Source organism: Panthera pardus, unplaced genomic scaffold, assembly GCF_024362965.1.
Source record: "Panthera pardus isolate Hobbes unplaced genomic scaffold, ASM2436296v1 HiC_scaffold_17, whole genome shotgun sequence".
In the NCBI taxonomy this organism is placed as follows: domain Eukaryota; kingdom Metazoa; phylum Chordata; class Mammalia; order Carnivora; family Felidae; genus Panthera; species Panthera pardus.
The window spans coordinates 106,104,447-106,130,960 of NW_026526732.1; the positions used below are offsets into that span (position 1 = coordinate 106,104,447).

General features: G+C 41.7%; 2 long non-coding RNA genes across 3 annotated transcripts; one reads left to right on the plus strand and one right to left on the minus strand.

The window, feature by feature from the left end:
• Positions 1-1,780: 1,780 nt before the first annotated feature.
• Positions 1,781-8,945, plus strand: LOC128777698 (uncharacterized). The gene is made up of 5 exons (XR_008422997.1): positions 1,781-1,884; positions 1,974-2,246; positions 4,839-4,992; positions 7,177-7,332; positions 8,775-8,945. It is a non-coding gene; the product is annotated as an uncharacterized LOC128777698 (long non-coding RNA).
• LOC109245495 (uncharacterized) lies at positions 2,082-24,914 on the minus strand. 2 transcript variants are annotated; one of them, XR_008422999.1, is made up of 7 exons: positions 24,434-24,914; positions 6,331-6,423; positions 6,187-6,249; positions 5,981-6,084; positions 5,038-5,196; positions 3,650-3,809; positions 2,082-2,193 (listed from the first exon to the last, which is right to left on the minus strand). It is a non-coding gene; the product is annotated as an uncharacterized LOC109245495 (long non-coding RNA). The 2 variants fall into 2 exon arrangements; XR_008422998.1 differs by lacking the exon at positions 24,434-24,914 and having other exon boundaries at positions 6,331-6,510.
• Between the last annotated feature and the right edge of the window lie 1,600 nt (positions 24,915-26,514).

A 26,514-nucleotide genomic window follows, 5' to 3' on the forward strand; every position in this document is an offset into this window, starting at 1 on the left:
ATCAATGGAATGAGTCTTGTTAAAGTAGATTTGGCTCCATGAAGTTGAGAGTTTTCCACCTGAAATCTCTTTCCTGGAAGTAATCCCAGACTGTGTGACAGTTCATATCATGTTGTACGTCAGGAGATGATGTTGTTCTAAGATTGGCCTTTTGAAGGTGGAGGCAGGGGTTGCAGTCCTGAACTCTAGCGATGTCTGGGAGTGAGCTGCAATGTTAGTGAAACCATGTTCTGGAAGGTCGTCTTTCAGGTGATTGCCTGTGTCATGGTACAACTTTTGGACTGAGAATCAGGGCTCCCCATGGAGGTGTAAGACTAGTGATGATCCCCTGCTTCATCCTAATGGGTACAGTTGGTCAGATATGGTTTTTCACTCACTGATGAAATGAGTCTTCACCATCTCAAACAAAAGACCAACTCTGGGAAGGCACAAAGTACAATGTTATTTGATGACTTTATGATAAAGGAGAGGAAACGAGAACTAGAAAGACAGTTCCAATAGTAGAGACGTGGCAGCAGACAGAAGTTGAATTTTCTTGAACTTAAATGGGGTGTTCACTTCATTTCTCTGATTGGGTTGTCAGTCTGTGCATTTATGGGAGAAGTGGGGGAAGGGATATTTGCATAGGACTTCAAGAGTGCTGGGAGGTAAAAAGGGAGAACCTCTGGACCTTGTTCCTGACTGTGTATGTATCTTTCCCATCATAGGAAGCTGAAAATGACACTGTGAACTGATGGCAAAGAAGAATCAGCTGGCAGCTGCAGGTAAAATTTGAAAATAGCTACTTAAGGGGCGCCTGGGTGGCTCAGTCGTTTAAGCGTCCAACTTCAGCTCAGGTCATAATTTCACAGTCCGGGAGTTCGAGCCCCGTGTCAGGCTCTGTGCTGACAGATCAGAGCCTGGAGCCTGTTTCAGATTCTGTTACATCTCTCTCTGTCCCTCCCCCGCTCATGCATGTGCTCACTCTCTCTCTGTCTCAAAAATAAACATTAGGAAAAAAAAAGAAAATAGCTACAGAAGAAATAAACAAGTACAAGTGAGTTCAGCTAGTAATTACCAGCAGCTCATGAAACCGCTGTTCATTTTTTGGTTTTTAATCTTTGTGCAGTGTTTAAAGTCAACATATGCATAGAGTATTAACAGATAAAAAAGGTAAGTTTAGAAAGAATAAAACAATTAAGTTTCTAAACATTTGCAGATCTCAAGTAGTGGCCAGACTGTGTGGAAACTTTGTCCATGCTAACATTCCTCGGAGGTGGTGTCAATTGTCATCATATGTAGGAAAGCAGTGTGTCATACAATGAATCATACCCATCAACATGGTAGTGCCATTTCATGGCCCTCATCTTTGCAACCCTGGGAAACATGGTGAGGATATAAGTTATAGAAGAATAGATCTTTATGATAAAAGACACTTGTCACATGATGAGTTAGAGAAAGATTGAAAATGGGAAGGAATTCTATGAACTCTGAACCCTACAGGCATGGAATAATGAGTAAGGAAAAGATGTAACAATAGCTTTGATCCTACTGGTCATTGATAATCATGTGCAAAGTGTTTCATGTGTAAGAATAAATTGTATCCTGGGACAAATATGAGGTTGTTGGGAACGTGGGCAGCTTATTTAAAATCATACCCAATATCGGGCCTTATCTGACAAGAGCAATTGTAACTCACAGGCAACAAATTGAACAAACACGGGAACAGCTGCAGCAGGCAGAGCTCCCCTTTAGACACCAGGTAACCTGAGTTCTGCCTGACATACTGAACCCTTAGCGCCTCACGCGGGTGAGTGTAGTGGCCCTTGGAATCCCTGACCACGGGCTTTTCATTGTTGGCTTTTTCAGCTTGCAGTTCATGAGAAGAATGCTCAGGACAACTAGGTAAGTGTTTTCTTGTTTCCTCCTCTTTCTTTGGTGCACAGTGTGGCACCACCTTCCGACTGAAGGTGGATGTGTTTTTTCTCCCCCAGATCAAGACTCAGATCTGGGACAGGGAGATGGCGGAGCAGGGCAGGGAGGTCGCTTACTTGAAATACAGGTGTGGTCATTTGACTTGCGTTTTTATGGGTGTTTCCAGGGATGACGCCTGCACTGTTTGTTGTCTAGTAGACGACGCGGTGTTGCAACTCTTATAGAAGTCCATTATTTTTCTGTATCCAAGACTGGACGGGATGGAAGCAAAGAGGCTGCCTGAGGGATACATGAGGCAGAAACCAATCACTGCAAGAACCCTCCACGGAGAGGTAAGGAGCACGTTGTGATGTGCCACAGTCTAATTTCTGCTGTGCAGCCTGTTCCTGTGTGTGATCATCGTGTGGTCTGGAAAGAATCACAAGCAGTAAGGACGGCAGGTGGTCTGAAGGGGTGACAGAAGGGTGTTCTCCTCTGCTGCCGCAGACAGTGAGGCACTTGTCCCTGTGACTGGCGGAGCTCATGCCCCTCCTCTGACGGTGACCCTCCCACCTCCTCTGACATCCCGGTGTCTGAAGAGCCTGGAAACCTTCTTCCCACCCGGACACAATACGAAGACTTTAGTTTATTTGAAGAGAAGGTCATTTATTCACTAGTTTTAACAGTCTTTCTTTTTGTTTGTTTTGGGAACTGTAGCCCTAAATCCCTCATTTCAAGTTCCATAAAGCTTAGCTTAGTCCTCTGATGGTATCAGTGCAACTCTGCAGCTTCACTGCTAACTTCTGACAGTTTTCCTTTTCTTGATAGTGTCAAATTAGTCTTTCCTTATATACTAACTGCTCTCATGTGGAAGGCAGCTTGTAGATAAGCTGGGAGATTGAACAATTTGCCTGAAGCCTGAAGAAATGCACCCTTCTTGAGGACTCATTGAGGATATACACCAAACCAGTATTCTCAATGTTATTCTTTTTTGTTAATTTTATTTATTTTGAGAGACGCATAGACAGAATGCCAAGCAGGTGCCACACTGTCAGTGAGGAACCCAATGCTGGGCTTGAATTCACAAGCTGTGAGATCGTGACCTGAGCCAAAATTAAGAGTTGGATGCTGAATCCAAGCATCCTCAGATTAATTCTTGATCTGTAATGGAATCGTGATTTCCCATGATGTATACTGAGAAAACTGTTTTACTGGTGAATTCTAAATTGCTAGTTTGCCTGGCCTGTCCACAGTTATGTGATTAATTATGAAACAACATGAACTAGGGCACCATGAGGTCTTTATCAAGGTGAGGGGATGGTTCTCCCCCTTATCCTTGGGGACCTGACCATAGGGAAAATTTAAGATATTTGAGGAATGAGTTGAGGGATTGTTTTCATTCCGCACAGTCCTCTAAAAGCAGAATAAACCTCTGTCCCTTCTAGGGTCTTTAGTAGATCGAGAAACTGCTGAAACCTTTGTGGGTTACAGCGGCTCTGACTGTGCCAAGAATGCATACAAGGACAAGGTAAATGCCAGGGCCATTCTCAGTTGTAACTCTTTTGGGAAACCCTCATCTTTATGTACAACATGCTCCCCCGGCCTTGTCTCATTTTGCGTGTTGTGTGATATGTCTGTTTGTTCTTTCTTTTCCAAATGCACACTCATAACCCAGGAGCCCACAGGCTTCTCAATTTTTAGTCTGTCAGCTTTCTGTGGTAAGTTTAGAAGCCAAAAGCGCTTAGAGACTGAGTACCTTAAGGTTTTTCCACGAGTTTCAGGAAATAATGAGAGGAGGATGACTGCACACTCCAAACAGAGGTCTCCCGGCCTGGGTGATCCCTTCCAGACCTCACCTCTGTGGGAACAGTGTGGCTGCTGTGTCTTCCTTTCTTGATTCTGGCTAGGAGATGAACCTGTTAGAAACGACATCATGACTCCAACTTTTTATTATGTGCCCTGTGCCATTTAGAGTGGTCATAGAGAAAGCCAATGTCATCACCTTTCTGTCTTTGTTGGTAAATGACTTGTCTGGAATCCTCCAGCTATACCTTAGGTAAAAAACAATTTGAACACTGTGTCCTTCAGTTGTGTTTCTATGAGCAGTTTCTGGTTGTGTCCCCAGTCACTGTTAGAGCTGATATAATCTCATGACACATACCAGTTTTATACCAAAACACTTGCATGAAATCTGTTATGTGAATTTCTCCCTCTTTTTTTCCGTTGCACATAACTACTCTGTGTCCTTTAGTATGCTTAAAGTCAGAATTCCCTATGAATTAAGATGAACACATCTGAACTTTGTAGACATTCACCACAAGTAACTCGTTCTTCACAGAAGACTCTCATTCCCCTGCAAGATTCCAGGCATCCTCCACTCCCCAGAGGTCTCCGAGGCCTTTGACAACACTTCAAGAGGGAAGACTCCTTTCTCAGGGAGAGGACCAGAGGAGGCACAGTGAGGGTCCGGCTGCAGAACGTTTTGCCAGGAGTGGCTGTGATTCCATGAGCAGAATATGAGTCGTTTATTCCCAATCATTTTTTTTTTGTGTTCTTAATATAGCAAAAGCAGAGCATCTGGAGTCGCCGTAGAGGAGGGATGCAGGGTGAACCTGGACATCGATGGCTGCCTGTCGGGAGAATGCTACTTCATTAATCTGTAATTACTTCTGTTAACCCTCTAGGACAGGACCCTTGCCATTTTACTTCCGCAGACATGGGCAATGATGTGTGGTGGCAATAGGTTAACCTCTTGCATCTAGTACCCCAAGCTGTAGGTGGTATCCAGTGGCAGGGACAGACTTTTCAGGTACTGATGCTACTCTCTTGGATCCTGGTGGTAGAGAGGTGGCAGGTGCTGACACCTTCTTCTCTGGGTTACAGCTGCTTTTGGTATTTGTTCTCTTGTCTGGCATATGGATGTAGCTGTCACTTCTGTTCTGCAGGGCAGTCTGGATCCTGGGGACCTCCTCCGTTAACTGGATGATTCTGCATGCCCTACCCTAGACATGCCCCACCCCCATGGACTATTAGGCACGTCCACCTCCTGAACCTTAGTGGCCCTGAGGCCACCCGGAACCCCTCCACCTGCAACACTTGGTAAGATGATCTAAGCACTAGGATTTGACTCTAAAACACACTCACCTTATTTTGTTGCTGTTAGGTCTTGGGCCAAGGTGCAGAGGCGGTACCACAGACCATTGTGATGCAAGGGGAATGTGTCTGCTGCCATTACCATATTCCTCAAGTTGCTCAGGATCTCATCTTTGTCCTTTCCCCCACCATGGGTTGGTACAGGCATCTCTTGTGGAAAAGGAATGGGGCCGTATGCAGGAAAGCAGACATAGCGCTTCAGCAGAAATGCCCTGTACACAGTCCACTTGCTGGGATCTGTGAGGCATGAGGCACAATGTAACGTACGTCCATCTAGTTGTGCTCACAGCCATCCATAGTTGTTCTATGAGTGATGAATACATCTGAATCAGGGCTTTTAGGAGTCTTCATCAAGTTATAAGGGATGGTTCTTCAAGTTCTTTTTGGGTATCACCGGAGGCATGTGGGACACCCTGTGCATGTAATTTGGGATCTCACTGGGACAAAGAGTTTAAGTTGACGGAAGTATGAGGGGAGGGTTTTTTGTTTTGTTTTTGACCTCCAAACAGTCTACTCAAGTCAGAATAAACCTCCATCCCTTCTAGAGCTTTTTGCAGGTCCAGAAGTAGGTGTCACAACCAAGAGTGACATCGACACTGGCTCTGCCAAAACTGCCGTCAAGCACAAAGTAAGTGCTGTGGCCATTTTCAGTTCTAAGTCTTTACGGACAGCCACATCTTTCTGTACAGGACACTCTCCTGCCATTGTCTCTGGTTTGTGTGAAGTATGGCCTGTCTGCTGTTTTTGTTTTTTTTTCCCAAATGCAAAACCTTTACCACCGAGTCTATGGGATTCCCTATTTTCCAGCTGGCATCTCTTTGTGGTAACTTTAGAGGCTAAGCGTGCTTAAGGGTGAGAACCATAGGGCTTTTCCAATGTGTTCCTGGAATAAATCAAGGAGGATGACACCACACTCCACTTGGAAGTCTCCTACCTTGCCTCATTCTTTGTGGATCTCCTCAATGTGGAATCATTGCTCTTGCTGTTTCTTCCTCTCCTGTTTCCTTCTATTGAGGGTTTTAACGTGCTCAGAAAAATCTGTGGGTGTCCTTACAATTTGAAAATGCAAACTGCCTTCACTCCAACTTATATTTTTGTATGTGTCATTTACAATGGTCTTAGACAAAGTAAATTTCATACCCATCAGCATTTTGGTAAACATGCTGTCCAGAGTCCCTTCAGGTGTGCCCTGGGCACAAATATCTGAACTATAAGAGGTGGCATATTTGCCATAGAAAACATGCACTGAAACTTAAGTTGTGAAGAGAAAAAATCCAAAATTACCTGTGTGTCAAGTCCCCACGGTGTCCTTCACTTGTGTTCACATGAGCACATTCTCTCGTGTCCTGTGTCACAGGTACAGCTAAAACATGGAAACTTACACCAGACATCAAAGTGCATTTGTGTTAATTTTGTCTTTTAGAATTTCAGCTCATTTTTCCAGAGGACACAATTACCCTGCCAAGTGTACTGCACTTAAGCTGAGAAGTACCTCTGAATTCAAATAAATTAGCTGAACCCAACTAACATGTATAGGCTACCTGTTTCTCTAAGAGCATGCTTTCCCAGGTCCTCTACAGGCCCTCACTGTGCCCATGGATAGCACTTCCAGAGAGGAGGAGATCCCATTGTCGGGACGGTAGTTTGGACACAGGCAGGGGCTTAGAGGCAGAACTTTGAGCCACGAGGGCTATGATTCCATGTGTGGACACTGGCTTTGTCATTCCTTCTCATTCTGTAGTTCTTCACATACACAATAAACAGCCTCTGTGGTGGAGGGGATGAAGGGTGGAGTGTGATCCTGGACATAGTTGACTTCCTATCTGGAATATGCTACTTTGTTAATTTAGTATTCAGCCTATAAATCTTCTAGGAAAAGGACGCTTGCTGTTTCTACGTTTCCAGACACGTGGGGACATTAGTTTACCCCAATCACATCCTCTTCCCACCCCAAAGCTGTAAGTGGAACCCAAAGTATGGGTAGAGATTTTGGCACTGATGCTGCCCTCTTGGAACCTGGTGGTGGGGAAGCTAGTAGGATATGAGCACTGCTGCTTTGGGTTTCCGCTTTTTGCTGGTGTTGGTGCTCGGTTCTGTCCTATGAACATACCTCTCATTTCTTTTCCGCAGGCTATTTTGTATGCAAGAGTCCTGGTCCTTTCCCAGGATTGCCTTGCAGGCTGTACCCTGTGGACCACCCTTCACCACCAGTCATGGGCTATAGGCCACATCCCCCTCCTCCACCTACTCTATTTGTTAAGATGACCTGAACTGGATGAGTGGCTGGTAAAGTATATTCATCTTCTTCATGATTGACTTTGTGGCAATGATGTAGAGATGGTTGTGAGTCTTGGCAATCCAACTACAAACTGCCTGAGGACACCGTAGCATATCTCAAGTTTCTCAGGACATACATACAATGGGCAGTGTCATGTCCCTGTAATACAGTGAGCTATACATTTCTCTTGTCAAATGAAAGAGGAGTTTTTACACAAAAGCAGACGTATCAGCAGTACTGGGGCGTATGTTGGAGACACAATGTGTTGGGTTCTCTAACTTTTAGAGCATCAGGTGTCCTGTGTGAAAGAGGGACATTCATTAAACGATGCAGACCTTGTGATCACCATGATGGAAACACCAGTGAAGGATCCAGTGCAAAACCGGGGGAGACTTGAATCATACAGGAATAGAAGGGAAGTTGAGCACAGTAAGCAGAGTTTGAGGAGGTGCAGAGGGGAGGGTGTTGGGGGTCAGTGAGATGCAGCTGGAGGTCATTCCTGGCCACAGCCTGAGCAGGGAGTGTGAGGTCCATACGGAGCTGCTATGTGGGACCGCTCTCAGTGCACAATGCACTGTTCATCTCCAAAATGTCAGTGTGTTGCCAAAGTGCACGCAGGTAATCACCTAAAAAGATTCTTGTCTCCCTGGATTTTCCTGAAGGTTCTACATATTTGTGGGGGGAAAAGAGCCCTGGAGATATGGGGAATTTAACTTGTTCTTATGAAAATGCTGTATGCCCAAGTTCATATCCCTCAGTGAGACTAAAAGTGGAGACAGGTTCTAGATCAGCTGAGTCATCCTACAATTCAGGGCTGGCCAGATGCCACCCCTGCTGGACCCCTGTCATCACCCTGACTAGAGCTTTGCATCTCCTCAAACTTCTCTCACAATATCCTGAGGCTTTGCCTGTGTTCCTGCTGTCTCAGCCCTAATAACAGTTCTCAGTGGGACCTACACAGAGCCTCAGCTGTGTTATCTGTGAAAACAGGGGTAATATTTGTTTCTAAGAACAAGAGAAAAAGAAGACATTCAGTGTATAAAGCATCTGCAAAATCTCTGGGAACACGCTTCTCACAGTTTCAGTTAAGATATCTCCACACAATGATCCTCCAAAAAAGATGGTCACAGGAGTTCATTAAACTAGGACTGTTAACAACTCAGCCCAGGGAGTGGGAATCACGGTTTTAAAAAATAAGACAATGTCCCTCGTTTTTCTATTAGAATTCGGGCCCTGCCACACAGTGAAAAAAATCTAATTATGAGAATGTGTACATTCAGAGACCTAGATCTGAAGACAATCATTTTCTATTACACATAATCTCACAGATGCAGCCACACACTACAGTGTTCATCTGAGGCCACAGCCACAGATAAACTACAGAAGACAGAATGCATGTAGGAAAACATAAGATCACAGGGAAATAAACCCAAATCTCTTTGCCTTGTAGGACAACTCTTTTGAAATTTGAAGAGGACTGTGCATGGTGACAGACTATCATGTTTGTATATACATTTTAAGAATGTGTCAGATCTACCTGAATGCTTTCCATGCCCATCCTGTCCCCTCCACTTTGTCCTTCCTACTGTCCCCTAATCCACCTTTCATCGTTATGTCTCTGTGTCAGCGTCTGCTTCTAGGACCATCTACTCTCACTCCCCATTGGTGCACACAGTGGGGTTCCTGTACACACAGGTAACAAAGTACCGGAAATGGTGGAGGGAGTTTTCTGGGGTGATGGGACCTTCCTATATCTAGGTGCTTATGCTCATTTATTTTGGAAATATTCCCTGAGTCCATGATGCCTTCGGGTCAGATAGGTATCTGTCCTTAGGAAATGGCTGAGATCTAATGGTGGAGAAGGATGAGGGACCAGCAGTGACTGTGGTAGAGGAGTGAGGGTCAGACCCATGCCCAGGATGCCAGGTGTCCACAGACAGCACCACGTGTAGGAGGACTCTGAGGAGCAGAGATTTCTTGATCAGACCCATGGACTACATAATCATCCTGCAGTTTCCTCACTGAGCGATGGCCAGAGCAGAAGGACAGCAGCTGGAGGACACCCTGATCATGGCTGGAGTGGAGCAGTGGGCCTGGGGGATTGAGTCAGGGAAAGGGACAGGCAGAAGGCAGCAACAGGGAGTTTGAGAGACACAGGAAAGAGAAGAGAAGGGACCCTTCTCTGCTGACTTCACCTACATTTTTGTGTGACCAAAATGAGCCGCTTGTCTCCCAGGGAAGGGAAGAGGGCTGGCAAAAAGACAGAATGACATACTCAGCTCAAGTGCCCAGGGTATCTGCCTTGCTCTTGAGTACCTAACACAGGAAGCACGTGCTTTCTGTCATGATTGGAACTGCAGCTCATACCATTTAGTGAAAATCAATCCAATTATGCATCCCTCAGCATTAAAGTACTCCAACAAAATTAAGTGAACAGACTGAAAGATACAACACAGGATAAAGTCCAAAGGTAGAATGACTGCAATACTTTCGGGAATACAGTCTATCAGAAAAGGAGGTAGGTACCCTAGTGCAGGCCTTCAGACACCTGGGCAATATCTGAAAATGTAAAAAAAAAAAAAAAAAAAAAAAAGTCCTTACTCCAAAAGCAACATTAGCTCTAGACACAAAGGGATCATGATTTAAGGTTTAGAGAGAAAGCATGTGACTTCATGGTGCTGTATCCATGAGATCAATTCTCATCAAATTATACCCTTTAATTTGAGGCTCTTTGTTATATGTAAATTATACCTCATTAAAGAGAGTTTCAAAGCACAAAATACTAGAAGCAAATGTGGGAACGTTCCTTTCAAATCCTGAAGTGCATGGGTGAAATGAGTCTGTCTGCCCATGTCTCAAAAATCCAAAATAATAAGACCCTTAAAAAATTAATAGCAGACTAAGCAGACCCTGAGCTCACACTGTCCCATGTTTTCAACTGCATAACATCCACATCCAAGTCCATGAACCAGAGAACGATCCAAAGACTGGCAGAACAAACTCCACACCTAAATAGAAGCTGCATCAGAAAGGTGGAGTCTGGCTGCCTGCAGAAGGGGCAGAAAAAGTGAGCCCTCACACCAGGGAAGACTAATCTCCATAACATTGGGCATTAAAACCCAGGGGGGCTGAATTCCCTTGAGTTTAGATCCTGGGCTTTGGAGGTCAGCTGACCCAGCACTGGGTGATCCAGGAGGATGAGTGACAGCCAGGTCCCTGCCTGTGTAGAGAGGCAACGTAAACATGGCATTTCACACAATGCTTAGGCCACAGGAGACACATGTATTCGTGCTGATTCTTGATTCTTGACTCAGCTGGCCTGCCTGGGTCCCACTGACACCACTGACAGCAAGCACAGCCCACAACAGGCACGCATTCAGTGCAGACCTCCGCACTGAAAGGAAAAGTAACCCAGACACAACAGCAGGGAGTGAGCAATACCCATACGATATCCTCCTGAAGGTCCAGGTTCTATAAATGGAGATGTGCACTGCTGAGGACTCCAGGACCTCTTCTTCATAACGGCATTAATTTCAAGATCAGAAGGCACAGCTGACTTTCCTAACACAGAGAAATAGAGCCAGAGAGACAGACAAAATGGACACACAGAGATGTTTATCCACAGTGAAAGACCTAGTCAAAGCCACAGCCAGAGATCTAAGCCAAAGACATATAAGTAACATACCTGATACAGAATTTAAAGCAATGATCATAAGGATACTCACTGGAGTTGTGGAATGAGTAGAAGAGTGAGACCCCTGACAGAGGTAAGATATAACATAGTTACACACTGAGGACACAATAAAGGAGAAACATGCTTGCTGGAAACAACAGAGGGATGGAAGAAGCAGCCGAACAAACTAGTGACCTTGAAGACTAAGTGATGGAAATTAATCACACTGAACCAAAGAGAGAGAACAGAATTCTGCAACGTGAGACGAGACTAAGGGAACTCAGTAACTACAGGAAAGATAATAGTATTCATATTGTAGGAGTCCCAGAAGGAAGAGAAAATGGGGAAGAAAATTTATTTGAGGAAACAATAGCTGAAAACTTCCCTAATTGGGGGAGGAAAACAAACATCCACATCCAGGAAACTAGAGAACTCCCATCAAAATCAGGCCAACACACAAACCTATTGTAAGGAAACTTACAAGTTAGGGTGAGAGTAAAGAAAAACTCATAAAAGCAGCAAAACAGTCCTTAACTTAGAAGGGAAGACCCATGAGGCTAGCTACATATTTCTGAAAAGAAACTTGGCAAGCCAGAGTGACATCACATATTCAAAGTGCTGAATGGAAAAATCAGCAGCCAAGAATACTCTATTCAGCAAGGCTATCTTTCAGGATGAAGGAGACACAGACTTTCACAAAGAAAAACTAAAGGAGTTTGTACCACTAAACCAGTCCTGCAAGAAATATTAAGAGGGATTCTTTGAGTGGAAATGAGAGACCAACAGTGACAGTATAGAGGTAGAAGACAAGTTCAAGTAAAAAATGAACATTTCTGGAAAAAAATCAGTTAAAATACTCAGAGAAATGGATCTGAAATATAATAACATCTGCCAAAAACCTAGGGAGGAGAAAGTAATGGGTTCAAAGGTAAATGACCATCAACTTAATACAAACTGCTAAATGCAGAAGAGGTTATATAAACACCTAACAGTAGCCATATCCTAAAACCAGTCATAAATATGCTAAGAATAAAGAAATCAAAATATATCACTAAAGAAAATAAGCAATACATGAAACAAAGGCAAGAAAGGATCAGAGAAAATCATTAGAAACCACAACAAAACAGGCAATAAAATGGCAATACATATATACATAGCAATCAATTTTGAAGGGAAATGGAGTGAATGCTCCAGTCTAGAGAGGTAGGGTCTAAGAATGGATGACAAAACAAAACAGATTCTGATGCCTACAAGTGACCCACTTTACACCTCAAGAATGATAGGATAGAGAAACATCACACAAATGAATGTCAAAAGAAAGCTGGGGTGGCAATATTTGTATCAGAAAAAATACACTCAAAAAAGTACATAACAAGAGACAGAGGAGGACAGTATATAACAGTAAATGGTACAATCCCAAAAGAAGATATAACAACTGTAAATATATCCCACAATTAAATGGGATTTATTCCCAAGCTACAAAGGTGGTTCAATATTCGCAAATCAATCAATATGATACAATACATCAACAGGAGAAAGGATAAGAACCAGATGATCAGGAAATCCGGGTGGCTGATCCTTTAACAGTCTGAAATCAGCTCAGGTCATGACTTCATGATTCCTGAGTTCAAGTCCTGCGTCAGACTCTGTGCTGAAAGCTCAGATCCAAGAGCCTCCTTCGAATTCTATGTCTCCCTCTCTCTCTGCCCCTCCCTGCTCACGCTCTCTCTCAAAATTAGTAAACGTTAAAAGAAAAGAAGCATACAGTCATTTCAATACATGCAGAAAGGAACATTTGACAAAGTACAACATCCGTTCATGCATGTAACCCCCTAAAGTAGGTTTACAGGAAACATATATTAACATCATAAAGGTTATCTATGAAAACCCTTCAGTTATAATCAACCTTAATGGGGAAAATCTGAGAGCTTTTCCTGTAAGGTCAGGAAGAAGACAAGGATGTTTACTCATACCACTTTTAGTAAACAAATTACTGGAAGTCCTAGCCACAGCCAGCAGACAAACAAAATGAAACTATTTGCAGATTACATGACACTATATATAGAAAACCCTAAAGAGTCCACCCAATAACTGCTAGAACTGATAAATGAATTCAGCAATGTCACAGGATGCAAAATCATTGTACAGAAATCTGTTGCATTTGTAGACCATACAGAAGCAGTAGAAAGAGACATTAAGAAAACAGTCCCATTTACAGTCATACAACAAAAATAAGATATCTATAAATCTAACCAAAGTGGTGAGCGACCTATACTCAGAAAAGTATAAAACAGTGATGAAAGAAATTCAAGATGACACAAAGAAATGGAAGGACATTCCATACTCACGGATCAGAAGTACAAATATAGTGAAAATGTCTATGCTTCCCAAAGCAATTGACAGAATTAGTGCAATTTCCATCAAATTACCGACAGCAGTTTTCACAGAACGACAACAGTCCTAAAATTTGTATGGAACCAAAAAAGACCCCAATCTTCAGAGTAAACAATCTTTATGTGAAGTGATAATTATGGATGGCACTATGCCTCTGGATCTTCTGCTCCAAAACACAATAACTCTGGCTTAAGCATTTGAACAAACGTTAGACATATCCCAACCAAGGATCATTCTACAAAATACATTCTACAAACGTACCCTCAAAACTTTGCACCTTATGAAAAATATGGAAAAATCTAAAAATTGTCATGGCCAAGTGGAGCCTAAGGAGACAGGATGACTGTAATGTGCCAGCTGGGATGAGTCTGGGCTAGGAGAGGTTAAAACCGAAGCAATCTGAATACAAATATAAACTTTACTTCATACTACCATATCTCTTTGATACATTGATTGTGATCATGTACCAACCATTATGACATCAATAGTGACAAAACAGTCTGATGTATGTGGATAGTCAGTATTATGCTCCCAATCTTTTTTGGTAACTAGAAACCCATCATGAAAGAATAGATTATTAGTAATCATGGTTTTTCTACACATAAGATTACATAACCAGTTCCAGTATTAGTTACTAGTGATGTACATGTACCTATTCTTGTTCTTACTATTGTTTAATTTAAATAATAGCATTCATGGTACAGAAAACTGAATGCATGATAAACACTTCATAGAAACATCTACTTTACATATTTTAAGATAATAACGTATATATACCACTCTATTATGTGGTATGTAAATGTTTTTCTGATCTTGAACGAGCATGTCATTGAATGGCTTTCCATAAAGGTGGTTATGCTAGATAATGAATGATACTCAGATTTTACAGGATGTACGTCACATCATGCCTGAACATTGTCAAAAATAAAAACATACACGCGGCCAGATGAAGCATTGTGACTGGCTCACTTATTGTAAAGAACCCTTGCTTTAATATTTTCACGTATATTTTTAGCAGGAATACAAGAGAATCAAATATTTCCAAATTGAAGAGATATTCAAAGACTGGAAGAACGATAGGGAGTTCAAAGGGTTTCAGAAGGATAAGAGTTGACCATGAAGGGGGAGTCACAGGCAAGGAGCTTTCTCTGGTCCACACTGACATGTTTGCATGAGGATATGTGACTTGCCAAAGGGTAAGTCCCAGAAGTACAAGAGGGAAAGACAACGCTTTAGGGCGGGGTGACTTGTAAAGGGTGCTTCTGTGCCTAAGTGATGGGTCAGCAACCTGGCTGGGGGTCCCTGCGTCAAAGACTTCAAAAGGTCAGCAGTAACCTATACTCACAAAGATCTTAGTAACATAGATCAAAGTAACTTAGAGCCACAAAGATCTTAGAACCACAGAGTCGATCTTCACCTATGATTAGGAGATGGTCACAGTTTCACAGGGTATGATCTTTGGGCTGGCAGTAGATGCCTAAAATATTATTTAGGGCTATACATTTAATGAAAAAAATGTATGTGTAAAAATTTGGGTTTGGAATGTTAAGAAAAATCACAGGCCCATCATGGAGTTACTTACGTTAAGGCCACATGTCACTAAACCTAATTTCATTCCTGCAGGAATGTAACCTTTAACCAGTAAGCAAAGAATTTCCTAGTCAGTGCTGGAAATTTAACTGATAGATCCCTGCCATTCCCCTCAGAGAGGCAGTCTTGCCTAAATAAGGTATTCCATGCCACTATTTTTTTTTTAAGTTTATTCAAGTTAGAGACAGGGAGCACATGCAAAAGAGGGGCAAGACAACAGGGAAAGAGAGAATCCCACAACCAAGAGGTCATGATCTGAGCCAGGATCAAGAGTCAGACACTTAACCAAGCCATCCAGGCACCCTGAGAATGTGGAGTTTCAAAGGTTAGCAGTCTTGGCTGGGATACAGCCATGAGGGCACTGGCCTACTCCTGAAGAGAAAGCGCAAACAACTTGCAGGCAGATGGCATTGAAACAGTGATCTGTACAACACCTGGTGCACACACTGGGGGAGATTATACACTCATCGTGGAGAGCATCCCTGTGAAGCAGTGCTCACAATGAGGGGACAAAGAGCTAGGACAGAGGAGCTGCGTGGCGCCATTACCCTGCTCTGCACACCCCCCCAGCAAAAAAAACACAGAGCCATCTGCTGGAACCAAGGCAATCCCCACACTGGGTGCCTAAGCTGCTTACGACAACCCCAACTTCCTGTGTTCTGGCGAGACTGGCCTTCAAGGTCATTCGATCTTGCTTCAGTCCCAATGGAGCTGGCCCCTTCCCCAGAAGACCAGGGGAAGCCCATGACCATACCACCTCTCTTGACCAGACAGTTATGCAGGGCTTCACTTCTAGTGGCAATCATTTCAAGTCTCACTTAACAAGCAGATCGGAGCAGACCTAGAAAAGTCTCACAACATTCTGGCCAAGGACCATACATTGCTCATACAACTGGCTTGAAGGATAGTGCAGCCAGAACACAAAACAGTGCGTGCAACACACACCACAGACACTCCATGTTGTGCCAGGCCCTGGACACTAGATGATCTCCTCTTCATAAAGCCATTCATCCCAGAGGCAGGTAACATAATGAGCTTTGGTAACAGAGAAGGTAAATACTCAACCAAAATGCCAAGATAAGAGGAATGCATCCCAAATGAAAGAACAAGATAAGGTCATGGCCAGAGACATGGAAGGAACATTTCCAAACTCATTCTATGAGGCCGGCATGGCCTTGAGTCCAAACTGGACAAAGACCCCACCGGAAAGGAAAACTACAGACCAATTTCCCTGATGAACCTGGATGCGAAAATTCTCAACAAAAAGTAGCAAACCGGATCCAACAATACATAAAAAGGATTATTCAGGACAATGAGGTGGATTTTATTCCTGGAATGCACAATAGATTCAATATCTGCAAATCAACTGATGTGATACATCACATTGATAAAAGAAAGGATAACAACCACATGATCCTCTCAATAGATGCAGAATAAACGTTTGACAAAATGCAGCAGCATCCTTTCTTGGTGAAAAAAAAAAAAAAAACCTCATGAAAGGAGGGATAGAAGTATCATTCCTCAACATGAGAATATCCAGATATGAAAGTCCCACAGCTAATATCATCTTCAGTGGTGAAAAACTGAGCTTTCCCCCTAAGGTCAGGAACACGACGGGGATGTCCACTCTCAGCACTGTTATTCACCATACTGTTGGAAGTCTTAGCCTCAACAATTAGACATCAAAAAGAATACAAGGTGTCCAAGTTGGCTAGGAGGAATCAATCTTTCCCTGCTCACAGACACGATACTCTCCATGGAAAATCTGAACGACTCCACCAAGAAACTTCTAGGATTGATACAGGAATTCAGGAAAGTATCAGAATATAAAATCAATATGCAGAAGTTGATTGCATTTCTATAAACCAGTAATGAATCAACAGAGAAATCAAGGAATTGATGTCATTTACACCTGCACTGAAAACCATAAAATACCCAGGGATAAACCCAACCAAAGAGGGAAAAGATCAGTACAGTTAAAACAATAGAGGGTCTCCTGGGTGGCTCAGTCAGTTAAGTGCCATCTTCGGTTCTGGGAATGATCCTGCATTTGTGGGATTGAGTCCCTTGACGGGCTCTGTGCTGACAGCTCAGAGTCTGGAGCCTGCCTCAGAGTCTGTGTCTCCCTCTCTCTCTCTGCCCTCCCCCCACCCCCCGCTCACGCGCTCTCACTTGCTCGCTCACTCTCTCAAATATAAATAAACATTAAAAAATTAAAAGAACAAACCATACAGCGTCTATAAAAGAAGTTGAAGAAGACACAAAGAAATGAAAAAAAAAATCCCATGTAATCCCATGGATTAGAAGAATATTGTTAAAATGTCAATACTATCCAAAGCAATCAACAAATTCAATGTAATTCCTATCAAAATAACACCAGCATTTTTCACAGAGCTAGAGACAACAATCCTAAAATTGTATGGAACCAGGAAAGATCCCAAAGAGCCAAAGTAATGTTGAAAAAGAAAAACAAAGATGGAGACATTACAACTCTGGACTTTATGGTGCATTAGAAAGCCGCAATCATCAAGACAGTATGGTACGGGCACAAGAACAGACACATAGATCAAAGGACCAGAATATGGAACCCAGAAATGGAGCCTCAAACATATGGCTGAATAATCTTTCACAAAGCAGGAAAGAATATCCAAAGGAAAAAGAAGAGTCTCTTCAGCAAATGGTACTGGGAAACCTGGACAGTGACAAGTATGAACCTGGACTATGTTCTTAAACTTCTCTCTCTCTCTCTCTCTCTCTCTCTCTCTCTCTCTCTCACACACACACACACACACACACACACACACACACACACACCTCAAAATGGATGAAACATATAAATGTAAGACAGGAAACCATCAAAATCCTAGAGGAGGAAACAGGCAACCTACCTCTTTGATCCTGACCGCAACAACTTCTTGCTTGTCATTTCTCCAGAAGCAAGGGCAATAAAACCAAAATAAACTATTGGGACCTCAAGATAAAAAGCTTCTGCACAGCAGAGGAAACAATCAGGAAAACTAAAAGGAAACTTAATGGAATGGGAGAAAATATTTACAGGTGACATATCAGATAAAGGGTTAGTATCCAAAATCTATCAAGAACTTATCACACTCAACACCCAAAAACCAAATAATCCAGAGAAAAAATGGGCAAAAGACATGAAGAGACACTTTAACAGGACATCCAGATTGGTCACACGTGAAAAGATGCTCAACCTCATTCCTCATAAGTGAAATACACATCAAAACCACAATGAGATATCCCCTCACGCCGATCAGAATGGCTAAAATTAACATCTCAGGAAATGACAGATGTTGGCAAGGATGCAAAGGGAAAGCTTTTGCAATGCTGGTGGGAATGCAAAATGGTGTAGCCACTCTGGAAAACAGTATGGAGATTCGCTACAAAAACCAAAAATAGAACTGCACTAGGACCCAGCAATTGCACTACTAGGTTTTTACACAAAGGATGCATTAATGCTGACTCCAAGTGGCACATGCACTCTAATGTTTATAGCAGCATTATCAACAATAGCTACATTATGCAAAGAGGCCAAATGACCATTGACAGATGAATGGATAAAGAAGATGTATATTCATACAATGGAATATTACACGGCGATCAAAAGGAGTGAAATCTTGCTATTTTCAACAACGTTTAGTGAACTGGACTTTATTATGATAAGCAAAATATGTCAGAGAAAGACACACATCATATTAAATTCCACAGATGAGAGAATTCATAACACTGAAGAACGTAGTGAAAGGAAAGCAAAAATAAGATACAAACAGAGATGGAGTCAAACGATAAGACACCGTTAAATAGAGGGAAGAAGCTCAGGGTTCCTGGAGGGTTACTGAATAGGGGTATGGGCTAAATGGGTGATGGGCATTAGAGACAGCACTTAGGATGAGTACTGGATATATTTTGTAATTGACGGATCACTAAATTCTAATCCTGAAACTGTATTCCACTATAAGGTAACTAACTTGGGCTTAAATTTTAAAAAAGAAAAAAATATTAAAAATAAGTAAAGAAATATACTACCAGTCAAAAGTAAAGAATATATAAATCGGGCTCTTTTAGTGGAAATGAAAGACCAAAATTGTTACAGACAAGAAAGGATCAGAGAAAACATCAAGATACAATGGTAAAACAACTAGTAGGGCACTAAATATATACCTATCAATAATTACTCTAATGTAAATCGATAAATGCTCCAATCAAAAGACATTGGATAGGGAGACAGAATGGACACAAAAAAAGAAAAGAAAAGAAAAGAAAAGAAAAGAAAAGAAAAGAAAAAGAAAAGAAACAAACAAACAAACAAACAAAAAAACCAAGGCCTATCTAGGTGCTGCCTACAAAGCCTTATTTGGACTTAAGTCACCTGCAGATTTAAATTGAGGGAATGAAAAAACATTTATCATGCCAATAATATCAAAAGAAACCCAGTACCAATACTTATATCGGGCAAAAAACTTTAAAATTGAGACTGTAGTTTGGTACCCTTTAGGTCAATACCTAGTAGTAAAATTGCATGCACCCAATATTTATAGCAGCTTTATCAACAGTAGCTAAATTATGGAGAAAGCCCAAGTATCCAACAAGTGATGAAGGTATAAAGAAGTTGTGGGGTCTGTGTATGTGTGTGTCTGTGTATTCATGTATACGCGTGTGTGTGTGTGTGTGTGTGTACGTGTATATATTCATACATACATACATACATACATACGTATATACAATCAAATATGTCTCAGCTTCAAAAAGAATGAAATCCTGTCATTTGCAACGATGTGGATGGATCTAGAATGTGTTATGCTAAGTGAAATATGTCAATCAAAGAAAGACAAATATATCATTTCACTCATGTGTAATTGAAGAAACAAAACAGATGAAAACATGGGAAGGGGGCAGGAAAAGAGAAGAGTGGTAACAAACCACATGTGTCTCTTAATGATAGAGAAAAAAAAGTGAAGATTCATGGAGGGAGATGGGTCAGCTCTGGGCTAGATGGGGGACCTGTATTAAGAAGAGCACTTGTTGTGATGAGCACTGGGTGTTGTATGTAAGGGATGAATCACTGAATTCTACTCACGAATCCGAGAATGCACTGTATGTCAACTAAGACTTAAATTTAAAAAATAAATAAAGCTGTAACAAGAGATGAAGACGAACACTATCTCATACTAAAGGGGACAACCAAACAAGAAGATCCAATGATTGTAAATTTTGATGCCCCCAACATGCAACCACCAAGTACATAAAACATTTAACAACAACAATAAAAGAACTCATTTATAATAATATAACGATATTAGAGGACTTTAACACATAACTCACATCGATGGACAGAACCTGTAAACAGAAAACCAACAAGGAAACAATGGCTTTGAATGACACACTGGACCAGATGGGTTTAACAGATATATTCAGAACACTCCATACTAAAATGACAGAGTACACATTCTTTTCAAGTGCACATGGGGCATTCTCCATAATTGATCACATTCTAGGTCACAAATCAGGCCTCAACAGGTACCCAAAGGCAGAGATCAGACCAAGCATTTTTTCTGACCACAAAGCTAAGAAACTTGAAGTTAACCACGTGTGTGTGCGCGCGCGCGCACACACACACACACACACACACACACACACACACACACACACTAAGGGGGAAAGGCCACAATTAAAGGGAGGTTAAATAACATGCTACCAAATGAATGGGTCAAACAGGAAATCAATGAGAAAATACACCGAAACTAATGAAAATGAAAATACACTGGTAAAAGTATTTGGAATGCGGCAGAAGCAGTCTATGATGGAAGTATATAGCAGTACAAGCCTACCATAAAGAGCAAGAAAAATCCCAAACAATCCTAACTTATAACTAAAGGAATGAGAAGAACAGCCGAAGGAAGGAAATAATAGAGATTAAGGCAGAAATAAGGAATATAGAAACCAAAAAGACACTAGAGCAAATCAATGAAACCAGGGGCTGGTTCCTTGAAAACAGTAATCAACATGAAAACCTCCTAGGCATACTTTTCACAAAGAAGAAGGAAAGGACTCAAATAAAATCACAAATAACACAGGAGAAATAACAGTCAACACCACAAAAATACAGTTAGAAGATAATATTATGAAAATCTATATGCAACAAATTGGACACTCTGAGAAAAATGGAACAATCCCTAGAAACACACAAACTACCAAAACTGAAACGAAAGATACATAAAATCTGAAAACAGAAAGAAATCAAATCAGTAATAAAAAATTTCCCCCCAACACAAGAGTTCAGGGCCAGATGGCTTCACTAATGAATTCTACCATCCATTTAAGGAAGAGATAATATGTATTCTTCTCGAATTATTACAAAAAATAAAAAAAGAAGGAAAACTTACAAATTCATCTTATGAGGCCATCATTACCTTGATACCAAAACCAGTTAAAGCCTCCACTAAAAATGAAAACTGCCAGGGCTCCTGTGTGGCTCGGTGGGTTTGGTGTCCAAATCTTAATTTTGGATTAGGACATTATTTTGCAGCGCATGGATTCGAGTCCCACGTTGGACCCTGTGCTGACAGTGTGGAGCATGGCCAGGATTCTCCCTCTCCCTGTCTCTCTGCCCCTCCCTCACTTTTATGTACCCTATGTCTCTAAGTAAATAAATACTTTAAATATGTTTTAAAAAATTTAAATAAAACTACAGACCAATATCCTGATGAATATGTATGCATAAATTCACATCAAGATACCTTCAAATTAAAGTCAATAATACATTAATAGAATCATTTACCATAATCAAGTGGGATATATTCCCGGACTGGAAGGGTGGTTCCACATTCACAGATCAATCAACATGATGCACCACAGTAATAGAAGAAAGGATAAGAACAATATGATGCTTTCAAGACATGCAGGAAAACGATTTGACAAAATGTCACATCCTAGCAAGTATATTGGTACTCAACCTACCTGCACATAATAAAGGTCATCTATGAAAAACCCACAGCTCATCTCATCCTCAATGTGGAAAAAATTGAAAGTTTTTCTTCCAAGGTCAGGGACAAGACAGGGATGATCCCTCTCACCACTGTTATTCCACATGGTACTGGAAGTTTTAGCCACAGCAATCAGACAACAAAAAGAAATAAGAGGCATCCAAATTGGCAAGGAAGAAATAGAACTTTCACTATTTGGAAATGACATGATGCTCTCTATAGAAAACATGAAAGACTCCCCTCAAAATTGTTTGAATTGATACATGAATTCGATAAATCAAAATATACAGAAATCAATGTACATAAATCTATTGCATTTCTGTAGACAAATAATGAATTAACAGAAAGAGAAAGTAAGGGATCAATCCCATTGACAGGTGCACCAAATACCCCAAGATACCTAGAGTAAACCTAACCAAAGAGGTAAAAGATCTGTACTCTAAAGGCTGTGAAACACTGATGAAAGAAATGGAAGAGGAGGCAAAGAGAAGGAAATACATTTCATGTTCACGGATAGGAAGAACAAAATACTGTTAAAAGGTCTACACTCCACAAAACAATCTACACATGTAATGAAATCCCTATCACACAAACAAAACATTTGTCACAGAACTAGAACAAATAGTCCCAAAATATGTATGGAGTGACAAAGACCCCAAACAGCCAAAAGAAATTGAAGACCAAAACTAAAGCTGGAGACATCACGCTTCTACACTTTAGGTTATATTACAAAGCTGTACTGAACAGAACAGTATGGTACTGGCAACCAACAACAACAACAAAAACACAGACGCAGAGACCAATAGAATGGAAACCCAGGCATAAACTCATACATATATGGTCAATTAATTCTCAACAAAGCAGGAAAGGATATCCAATGGGGAAAAAAAGATACTCTTGGGACACATGTGTGGCTCCACAGCGTGTGACTGTGGATTCAGGTCCAATCATGATCTCAGGGCAGTGCAGAGCATGCGTGGGATTCTCTCTCTCCATTTCTCTCTGCCCCTTTTCTGCATGTTCTCTCTCTCTCTCTCCTCTCTCTCTCTCTCTCTCTCAAAAATAAATACATAAAAAAAGTCTCCTCAACATGTGGTTTTGGAAAAACTAGACAGCAACCTGCAAAACAAAACAAAAACACAAACGGACCACTTTCTTACAACATACACAAAAATAAATCCAACATGAATAAAGAACTATGTGTGAAACCTGAAACCATACAAATCCCAGAGGATACCTAACACAGGCAGTATCTTATTTGACATTGGCTGTACAAACATCTTTGTAGATATATCTCCTGAGGTAAGGGAAACACAAGCAAAAATAATGGGACTTCATAAAAATAAAAAGCTTCTGTCACAAAGGAAAAATCAACAAAACTAAAACACCTACAGAATAATATTTGTAAACGACATCTGATAAAGGTTTACTGTCCAAAATATATAAAGTTATACAGCACCCAAAAAATGAGAAATCCAATTAAAAATGGGCAGATGACACGAATGGACATTTTCCCAAGGTGACATAAACATAGCCAAGAGACACATGAAAAGATGCTCAGCATTACTCGTCTTCAGGGAAATACAATTCAAAAGTACAATGAGATAACACGTCACATCTGTGAAAATGACTAAAATCAATGAATGATGAGACAGCAGGTGTTGGCAAGGATGTGCGGAAAGAGGAACCCTCTTGCATTGTGGGAAGGAATGCAAACTGGTGCAGCCACTCCGGAAAACAACATGGAGATTCGTCAAAAAAAAAAAAAATGGAAATAGAACTATGTTACGATCCAGCAATTTCACTACGAGGTATTTACAGAAAGAATACAAAAATAATTCTTCAAAGGGATACATGCACCATGAGTTTACAGCAGCATTTTCTACAAAAGCCAAATTACGGAAACTGACCGAGCATCCATCAACTGATGAATAAACTGAGATGTAGTATATGGAAAGTAATATTATTCAGCCATAAAAACATGAAATCTTGTCATTTTCCACGAGGTGGATGGAGAGAATGTTATGCTGGGTGAAATAAGCCTGTCAGAGAAACACAAATACCAGATGGTTTCACTAACACATGGAAATAAAACAAAACAAAGTGGGGGGGGGGGGGAGGAGACAGTGACAAACACTCTTAACTAGAAAACAAACTGAGGGGTTCCACAATGAGGTGGGGGAATGGATGAAACAGCTTCTGGGGATTACGAAGTGCACCTGGGATGAGCACCAGGTGACGCATGGAAGTGTTGCTCTACATTGTACACCTGAAACTAATATTACACTGTATGTTTACTAAGTGCAATTTAAAGTAATAGATATCAGAAGGTTAAGACACCTACCTACGGGGTTTTCTGTAGTTTTCAATCACTTCATTAGGTTGGAAAAATAACCATAAATTTTTTAAAAAAGCATGTATGTTGTGGGGGACAGTTTGTGCCCTTACCTCGGTCACTGGTTCCAGCAGGACTCGGAAAGTGGGTCACAGCTCATTCTTCTAGAAGGTCCTGAGACAAACATTTCGTGTATTCAAGTCCTGATGGAGTGCAGCTCCCGTTCTTCTGAATTTCTGTCAGGGTTTCTTCCCAGAAACAAGCCTGAATCTGGAACAAACCATCGACTGTATCTATGAGGTGATGTCTTGGAACCCCGCAATCCACGAATCCTTTAGTAAAATACGACTTGTTCAAATACTGTCCAGGAAGTTGAGGAATGAAACACGGGAACAACCCAGAAAATGCAAGGGCCTGTGCTGTTTAGCAACCATCATGCCCAGGGAAGCCACCCAGCGCCCCCTCCTCAGCAGTCAGTACAAGGTAGCTTCTCTCTGGCGACTCAGGAGATGCCAAGTTGCTGCAAAGCTCCCAAGGTCTCCCCTGGGGCCGGCGGCAGAAGCCGCTGGAAACGCAGCTCTGCTCTCTGTCCTGAGACAGCGGTAGAGGTCCTGTGTCCTCTGGGAGCAACAGCAGCCCTTCCTGCTCTGAAGTGCCCTGGGACAGAAAAGCCGATGGTGCGCCCTCTGCTGGCCATCACTGCCTAGGCAGAGGAGCCCGCCCCTCCGGGTCTGTGGTGCTTGAGCTCTCTCTGCTGGATACCATGGGAATTCGTGCAATGTTGAAGGCCCTGGCCGCTCAGCTGAGGGACTGAAGGTGCTCTGGGCAACTCCGCCTGTTCTCCACAATGGGAAGGGTCTTAGTGACAGGGCCTGGGACACAAAGAAATCTTTTCCTTCTCCTTTTTTTTGAGTGAAGAATGAAACAGAATTTATTAACATAATGACATCATTTGTAATGTTTTAAACAATGTCCACAGAAAAATAGACTGCCAACTTACACATGCTGAGCAAGTAATTGTGTTTACCACCAGAGTATTTAGGTTAGATAAAGAATTGACACCTTTGAGAGAGAGACAACTGCTTCCAGCTATGGAACGAATGAGTCCTAGGGATACAAGAGACAGCCAATGGAATAGAGTCAATTCTGTAATAATATTGTTGCATGCTTTCACAGGATAGCTACACTTGTGCTGAAGTAAAACATAATTTATAGACATATGGAATGACTACAAAGTATGCCTAAAACTAATACAACAAATGTGTGAAGAATATTTCAATGAAAAGTTGACATCCTCTACGCTATCTTTAATTTATCTTTTTTTGCCAATAAACTATCATTCCTGGGGCGCTTGGGTTGCTTAGTCAGTTAAGCGTCCGACTTCCCATCAGGTCATGATCTTGCAGCCCATGAGATTGAGCCCTGCGTCAGGTTCTGTCCTGACAGCTCAGAGCCTGGAGCTTGCCCCAGATTCGGTGTCTCCTGCTCTCTCCCCCATCCCTCCCTCAGGCTCTCTCCAAAAAAGAAAAACAGAAACATTATAAATTTTAAAAAAAATCATTCCTAATTTAGAATCTGTGAAATTCCATTTATACTAGATTCTCTAACATCACCATCTTGATGTTGAGAGCTTATCTGAATAGTCACTAATATCTTTGATGACACATATGTGACAGGGTCAGAATGCAACTTACAGGGAGCTACACATCTGTTATGAATTTACTGTATGTATCCTTGGCTAATATTTGCCATGAAATGTGCTTTAGGGATGCACATTTCATACATCTGCATCCCTGGATGTGTGTAATGAACATCCATTCTGTGTTGCAGTTAACTTTAAAGCCATAACAATGAGTCTTATAGGACTGACAGCAAGATGTCAGTAGAGCTGCTTCCTTCCAGAGATTCTGAGGGGAGCATCCATTTCTTTACCTTTTTCAGAGTCCAAGGGCTACCTGTGTCCCTCAGCTTATGGCTCCTCCCATGCTCACACCACTCAAGTCTTCTCTTCCTCAGTCAAATTTCATTCTTCGTACAATGACGCTTGTGGTTGCATCCAGGGCCCACCTGGACAATCCAGGCCATTCTCCTCATCTTCAGATCATTGACTTAATCACATCCACAAAGTCCTTTTTGTCATCAAAGAGAACAGTCACGGGTTCTGGGGATTAGGACATTGATACCTTTGAAGCCC